The sequence below is a fragment of the Phocoena phocoena genome, chromosome 4 (assembly GCF_963924675.1).
Source record: "Phocoena phocoena chromosome 4, mPhoPho1.1, whole genome shotgun sequence".
In the NCBI taxonomy this organism is placed as follows: Eukaryota; Metazoa; Chordata; class Mammalia; order Artiodactyla; family Phocoenidae; genus Phocoena; species Phocoena phocoena.
This window is the reverse complement of record NC_089222.1, coordinates 127,153,391-127,161,848: the sequence shown is the minus strand read 5'-3', so window position 1 is coordinate 127,161,848 and position 8,458 is coordinate 127,153,391. Positions and strand designations below refer to the sequence as shown.

The 8,458-nt window shown below is 36.9% G+C and overlaps 1 non-coding gene across 1 annotated transcript; it reads left to right on the top strand.

The window, feature by feature from the left end:
- The first annotated feature begins 8,055 nt into the window (after positions 1–8,055).
- Positions 8,056–8,162, top strand: LOC136123018 (U6 spliceosomal RNA). Its single transcript, XR_010655899.1, has one exon. It is a non-coding gene; the product is annotated as a U6 spliceosomal RNA (small nuclear RNA).
- The last annotated feature ends 296 nt before the right edge of the window (positions 8,163–8,458 follow it).

Genomic DNA, 8,458 nt, shown 5'->3' with positions numbered 1-8,458 from the left:
CTGTACCACTGGCTTTCCTGGTTCTCCAGCTTGCAGATGGCAGACCATGGAACTTCTCAGCCTCCATAATCATGAGCCAATTCCTATAATAAATCCCACCTTATGTATATCTATATATATTCTATTAGTTCTGTTTCTCTCTAGAACCTAATATACAGGTTAAAGGTTGATTAACTGTCTAAAGAACTATTTATAGGAGATTGGGAAATGTCAAACTTATTCACTTGCATTCTCACTTTCTTCATTATTCACCGTAAAAGCAGGAAAACAATGTACTTTAGAAGTGATTAGTTTATCCCTTCCTTATGGTGATGAGCTCCTTGTTAGTCTCAGAGTCTGGAGTTCTAGAGTCTTGCTCTACACAGTTTGTTTTTGGCACATCTGTTCTTACACAAGTTCCTCTGTATAGCTGAACTTTGCAATGCTCAGCCTACAAATGTACAATTCAGCTTTCAGGTCCACTCTTAATCCTTATCTCATTTGTTAAGACCAGTGCACTGTTTATCAGTGAATTCTCGAGGCACTGTGACTGCTAAACCTCCCCATAGGCATCTTACTGATATCACTTTCCAATCTCAAGAAGCCCAGTTTAATTGAACACAGCTGGCTCAAAGGTATGAGCCCTTGAATCTCATCAGCAATCCTTCTTTACTGTGTAATCCACATGCAGTGTGATTTAAGCCACTTCCTAAGTTTTGTCTAAGTACATTACCCTCCAGAGATTTCATTTTCCTCTAAGGGGGAATTTGCTCCTTTGCTCTTCAATTACATGTGTAGATAAGATGTAGTATGACAGCTCTTTTGGAGAGGACTTCCACCATTGATCCAGTATACAATATACCTGAAGCTGTGAAATCTTCTGGTATTACTCATGAAAATAAATATGATGCAGGAGGTGAAGCCTGCAAAGTTACAGCTGGCACTTGCATCTTTAAAAAGGAGGGGATATTTTCATTGCAATATTGAAATATCATTTGTTAGTTTCCACATGTGTTAAACTTTATAGAGTTTATATCAAGTGATATGTAGAAATATAAAAATAATGATTGACTATCTGTCTTAAGGAAACTCAAAATCTATTTCATTAATGGTCATAATTTTCAACATTTATTTTAATTATAAAAATAACTAGAAGTTAAATTAATCATGATGCATTGCATCATTTTACTGTGTGACTCATTTCACTAATAATGACTATCTACCAGACTCATTTTATTCATTCATTCGCATATTTGTTTAACATATATGTGTGTATAAATATATAGAGAGAGAGTTATTTTTTTTTGAGTACCTATTAGGTGTTAGTGAGAAAGACAGACAAAAATTTAATAAATACATAATATATACTCAGAAGATATGGCGGCCCTAGATGTGTGTCACTAGTATCTCCCTTCAAGAGAAAATCTGCTGCAAAAATTGCAGTCGGCCTACAGCCTCCAGAAACAATGCCCTTGGAATCTGCATCCACCCTGGAGCCATGAGTGGACAGCACCAGCCAATGACCGGGCATCTGGGGAAGTAGGGCGTGTCCACTTTTGCCCATCACAACTCTCCTCTAACAAGCCATCTTTGCTCTGGAGCTCTCTGTTGGGCTGGTCAAGAACTTCCCAGGGTTGCACTTTAGTCTAAAGCTCTGTTCAACCCTCTCTTTCCCTCCCTCTTCTCCAATACCTGTCAGACCTGCATTGTGGCTTACCTACACCTGCTCCTTTTCTCCTTATCTTCCACAGAAATACCGCCAATTGAATTACTTGTGCTTCTAACTGTGTCTTGGTGCCTGCTTCCAGAAAGACATGACCTGACACAGATGGTGATAAATATAATTTAAAAAATGGCAGCACGATGTGGTAAGGGGTTGGGTTTACCATATGGAAAATGGAGGTTAGCAACTTTAAAGCACGGTAAGAGAGGTGTCCCTGAGAAGATGAATTTTGAGTAAATCCTTAAAGGGAAAAGGAGTGATCTATATGGATAGCAAGACGGAACTGCCAGCCAAAACTCCCTTCGAGACCCATATGCTGGTTCAGTGTGATGGAGGAAGGCAACATGCTCTTCACTCATCATTGAAAAAAGCTTGTTGGAAGAAGGATGATTTCATGAGTCCTTACCTGATGTAGAAGCCACAGTTCTCAAGCTGAGAAGTCAGGGACGATGTTCCCACAGGGCAGCACTTTAATGAAGTCATGCTGGCAGGAAAGGAATGAGCCAGTGAAATGGGTTTGCATATATTTTTGTAAGATGAACCATTTTCTTAGGAGTCAAAGTTGGTATGAAATTCTCTAGTGGTTTTCAAGCACTTATAAGGATAAAAGCTAAAATATATGATGTAATAGTTATAAAAAAATTAGAGTGAAATGCATTGTTAAAATAATGCACATGTACCTTGTATATTTACTCTGAATTTTTGTTCATCTTTCATCAGTATTATTGTACATATCTTTAGGAATAATGTTTTGAAGTTTTTCTGTTTCATCCCATTATGAAAACAATAAAAATACAAAACAAAACCATTAGATTACTTTGAGTCTCAGGATGAATATACTACTCTGCTGTCAATTATTCTCAAATCTCTGAAAAATTAGTTAAAATGCCCTCTTGAGAAGCAGCTAAAAAATAGAAGTGTCATGTGTTCCTCTGGTTTGAAACAGAAAACCAAATGATGTGGAGTAAATACACAGGGAGGAAATGGGAAGCATGACAAGATAAATGAAGTTAAATAATTCCCAAAAGTTAAGGCTGCCCTCTGCCTATATAGTAGTGGAAAAACACTGGACTGGAAGTCATAAGTCACCAAATGAAAAGTGCTAATAGCGTGAAGGAGATGAATGACACGTATACAAGAGGCGGAGTAGATGGAAAGCATATTTGAATTGAGGTGGGTATGTAGTGAAGAGTTGGTTAATTAATTAATTTTTGAATTAAAAAAATTATTTATTTAATTTTATTTTTGGCTGTGTTGGGTCTTCATTGCTGCATGCGGGCTTTCTCTAGTTGCGGCGAGTGGGGACTACTCTTCATTGTGGTGTGTAGGCTTTTCATTGCGGTAGCTTCTCCTGTTGAGGAGAATCTGCTCTAGGCTCTCAGGCTTCAGTAGTTGTGGCACGTGGGCTCATTAGTTATGGCTCGTGGGCTCAGTAGTTGTGGTTCGTGGGCTCTAGAGCACAGGCTCAGTAGTTGTGGGGCACCGGCTTAGTTGCTCCGCGGCATGTGGGATCTTCCTGGACCAGGGCTCGAACCTGTGTCCCCTGCATTGGCAGGTGGATTCTTAACCACTGTGCCACCAGGGAAGTCCCTGGTTAATTTATTATAAGCCTTGCAAATGCTCAAATGGAATCCAAGATGAAGGTTGAAGAAAGAAGCCTAATAAATCTTAAATCTCACAGTACTTAAAGAAGAACTGAAGTGCACATATCCTCAGCAAACTTTTCAATTCTGACACTCTCTTCTGGAAGGAGGGGCCTGTCAAAATAGGTTCCAGTGGTCAAATGATGGATCTTCTTCCCCAACACAGAGCAGCACTTTCTGGTTTGATGAGAAAATGTTAAGTTTACCCTTTGGATGTCCAGTCCCAGTCAGTGCATTACTTTAGCAACTGTTTTCCAGGGACTGTAGCAATAAAACATGGCAAGAGCAATGGATTTGCAGCAGATGAAGGTGTTGCCAAATCCCCAAAGCTTTGCCTGCTTCTGTGTTGACAGAGGAAGGCAGAGGAACAGATGCTAGAAACAAACAGTTCTCAGGGCAGGAAAAATAAACACTAAAGGAAAACTGTATTTTCCCAGAACAGATGATTAAGAAATTAGATGATTAAGAAATTAAAATAACTGATGATAAAGGCTAGATCCAGATGCATTTATTTCTGACCACCCAAAGAAAAGAAACATTATGGACAAAAAAAATGCAGATCTCAGAGATAACTAAATTCCCTATGAAACTCTGGAATATACAGAAGACAAGGAAACTATTTTTTTTTATTTAGAAAGGAATATGGGCATAATAGTTACTATAATGCTATCTGACTAAATATCAAAAATAATATTGCATATACTTACTAATTATTGCTATCAGATTAAGGTAATGATGAAAATTTTCATGATTAGTTTTTTTAACTTATAGAAAAACAGCAATTAATGTAAGCAAAAATTTCTCCTGGCATTTCTTGAAGTTAGGTGTGGTCATGTGACTTAGTTGATCATTGAAATGGGTGGAAGTAATGGGTGTCACTTGCAGGTGGGAGATTTAATGTCTAGTGCATGATTCACCATGTCCCTTTTTTCAGTCTTGGCAATTGTGGAAGCAACTGAGTTGCAGTGTGGTGTCCTGAATGAGATGATGTACAGCAGAGCGAGGTATAGCAAAACAGTTATAATTCTAAGTCACTGAATTTGGAGTTATTGCAAAGCATAACCTTGACTCTTCTGATGGATGCAAATATTTAGTAAAATCAGCATATTCACAGGATAACAATTTAATTTTTTATTCAATGGCTTTTATAGAATAGCAGTTGTGTGGAATTTTACCCAAAGAGCTTTGGCCAGTTCAAATAAATAGAATTAGCAGGTCTTGTGCAAAAGACTATGTCATCTAATAAATATTGAATAACCTAATTTTTTTTCCCAGGAACATTAACGTATAGACATGATTCTCATTTCAGAGCTAAAGAATCTGGGAACCTATGCATCACATGCACTAACTGAGACTCAAAAAGCAGCGATACTAAGAAGGGTGAGGTTGGAGTACCTAAGTAGAGGCTGAATTTAGATTTTTAAATCTATTCTTGCACCTGTACTATAAGAAATAAGGATTTGAGCCCAGAAAATTGATCCAAAGACAGGCAATAAATCAAAGAGGGCAGGGGAGGGACCAGGTGGTATAATATGTTACATTTTCCAGCATTAATGAAAGACAGGCAACCCCAGATCCAAGAAGCCCAGATAGCCCTAAGCAATACAGATATCAAAACAAAATAAAACAAACAACAAAAATGAAAACAACTTCACACAGACACATCATAGTCAATCTTCTAAAAACCAAAGATAAAAAGAAAACTTAAAGGGAGCCTATGGGGGTGGGGTGGGAGTGAAGCATTATGTAGAGAGGACCAAAGGTAAGAAATACTCAGAGTTTTCATCAAAGATTTTACAGGACAGAAGACAGTTGAATGGGAATGTTTAAAATGCTGAAACAAACAATAATGTCAACTGGATTTCTATATCTAATGAAAATATCTTTCAAAAATGGAGGCATAATAAATACTTTTTCAAACAAAGACCAAGAGAATTTGTTGCCAGAGACCTGTAATGCAAGATACATGCAAAGAAATTCCTCACACAGAAGTATGAAATCTGATGGAAATTTAACATTAAACTCTTTAAAAGATAATCAATTTTAAAGACAAATTGTAATAAAGTACTCTGAGTTTATGACATATGTAGAAGTAAAATGTATGAAAAATAGTTCAAAAGGTGGGAAAGAGGAAGTGGAAGTATACATGAATGGTGTAAAAATATTTGATAGTACTAAGTTAAAAATGTTTATTATACACCCTTGAGAAATTCACTAAAATTTTTAAAAAGTGACATAGTTATTAAGCCAATAGTAGAGATAAAAAAGAAAAATAAATAATAATTAATACAGAAGAAGGTGGGAAAGAGGAATAAAGGAATAAATAACAGAGGTAGCAAATAAAAAAACAGAAAGCAAGATGATAGGTTGAAATCCAACTATATCAATAATTACATCACATATAAAAGGCAAGTCCATCAGTTTAGATAAAACACAGTAGACTACCTATAAGAAACTACAGTCAGTAACCCTTGTGAACATAGATAAAGATTATCAGGAAATTTAAACAAATTGAATCCTGTAATATATAAAAATGAAATATATATCATGACCAAATGGGGTTTCTCCCAGGAATGGAAAACAGTTTCAACATTCCAAAATCAGTGACTATAATTTACCATATCAACAGAATAAAAAAATACATAATCTTCTCTATTTTATGCACAAAATTATTTTACAAAACTCCACATCCATTCATGATAAAAAAACCTCTCAGTAAACCTGGAGTAGAAGGAAACTTCCTCATCTTGACAAAGGGTCCACAGAGTCCTGTATGATCTGGACTCTGTTACCTTTCCCACTGCATTGCTTTATACTCTCTCACTGGCTCATTCTTTATTAGTTGCACTGGATTTCTTGCTGTTCCCCAAGATGTCAGCCTGTTCGCACCTCATGGACTTTGCTTTAGCTGCTTCCTCTGACTGGAACTTTTTTCCCTCAGGCAGCTGCATGGATCATTCTATCGCTTCCTTCATTTTCTTGGCCAGATGTCACATTCTTAGTGAGCATTACCACAGCCATTCCTTTCAAAATTCCCAATCACTCTCTCTGATCTGCTTTTGTACTTATTATTATTTCTTTTAATTAAGACATTTTTTTTAGAAAAGCAGTTTAAAGTTCACATTAGAACTAAGGGGGAATGTAGAGACATACCTCACATTACTCCCTGCCCCCTCACACACGCACAGGCTCCCTCATTATCAACATCTCCACCAGAGTGGTACCATTTGTTACAACTGATGAACCTTCACTGAGACATCATTATCACCCGAAGTTCATAGTTTACATTACAACATTATATGTCATTTTTGGTGTTGTACATTCTATGGGTTTGGACAAAAGTATAATAACATGTATCTCTAATTACAGCATCACACAGAATATTTTCACTCCTCTAAGAATCCTCTCTGCGCTATATATTCATCACACTCCTCCTCTCCATCAACCCCTGATTTTTTTTTTTTTTTTACTGTTTCCATAGTTTTCCTTTTTCCAAAATAACATATAGTCGGAATCATACAGTATGTAGCCTTTTCAGATTCACTTCTTTCACTTAGTAATATGCAGTTAAATTTTCTCCATGTCTTTTCCTTTTTTGATAGCTCATTTTTTTTCACATTGAATAATATTCCATTGTCTAGATGAACCACAGTTTATCCATTCACCTGCTGAAGGAAATCTTGGTTGCTTCCACATTTTGGCAATTATGAATAAAGCTGCTATAAACATCTGTGGGCAGGTTTTTGTGTGGACATGTTTTTAAGTCCTTTGGGTAAATACCAAGGAGCGTGACTGCTGAATCATACGGTAAGAGAATGTTTACATTTGTAAGAAACTGTCAAACTCTCTTCTGAAGTATCTGAACTATTTTGCATTCCCACTAGCAATGAATGAGAATTCTGTTGTTCTACATCTTCTCCAGCATTTGGTGCTGCCAGCGTTCTGGATTTGGGCCATTCTGATAGATGTGTAGTGGTATCTCATTGTTGTTTTAATTTGCACTTCCCTCAAGACTTATGATGTGGAATATCTTTTTTTGTATGTTTGTTTGCCATCTGTATATCTTCTTTTATAAAATATAAATTTATTTATTTATTTATGGATGCGTTGGGTCTTTGTTGCTGCGTGCAGGCTTTCTTTAATTGTGGTGAGTGTGGGCTACTCTTTGTTGTGGTGCACAGGCTTCTCACTGTGATGGCCTCTCTTGTTGTGAAGCACGGGCTCTAGGCACATGGGCTTCAGTAGTTGTGGCTCGTGGGCCCAGTAGTTGTGGCTTGCAGGCTCTAGAGCGCAGGCTTAGTAGTTGTGGTGCACGGGCTTAGTTGCTCCGTGGCATGTGAGACCTTCCCGGTCCAGGGCTTGAACCTGTGTCCTCTGCATTGGCAGGCAGATTCTTAACCACTGCACCACCAGGGAAGCCCCTGTATATCTTCTTTAGTGAGGTTTCTGTTAAGGTTTTTGGCCCATTTTTTAATCAGCTTGTTTGTTTTCTTACTGTTGAGTTTTAAAAGTTCTTTGCCTATTTTGGATAACAGTCCTTCATCAGATGTGTCCTTTGCAAATAGTTTTTCCCAGTCTGTGGTTTTTCTTCTTATTATCTTGACATTGTCTTTCACTGAGCAGAAATTTTTAAATTTAATGAAGTACAACTTATCAATTATTCCTTTTCATGGGGTGTGCCTTTGGCGTTGTATCTAAAAAGTTATTGCCATGCTCACTTCAGCAGCACATGCACTAAAATTGGAACGATACAGAGAAGATTAGCATGACCCTTGTGTAAGGATGATGTGCAAATTCATGAAGTGTTCCATGTTTAAAAAAATAAAAATAAAAAAAATAAATAGTTATCACCACACCAAAGTTCATCTACGTTTTCTCCTATGTTATCTTTTAGGGGTTTTAAAGTTTTGTGCTGTTTTACATTTAGGTTTGTTATCCATTTTGAGTTAATTTTTATGCAGGGTGTAAGGTTTGTGTCTACGTTCATTTCTTTTTCTTTTCTTTTCTTTTCCTTTTTTTGCATGTGGATATCCATTTGTTCCAGCAACATTTGTTGAAAAGATTATCTTTGCTCCATTGTATTGCTGTTGTTTCTTTGTCAAAAATCAGTTGA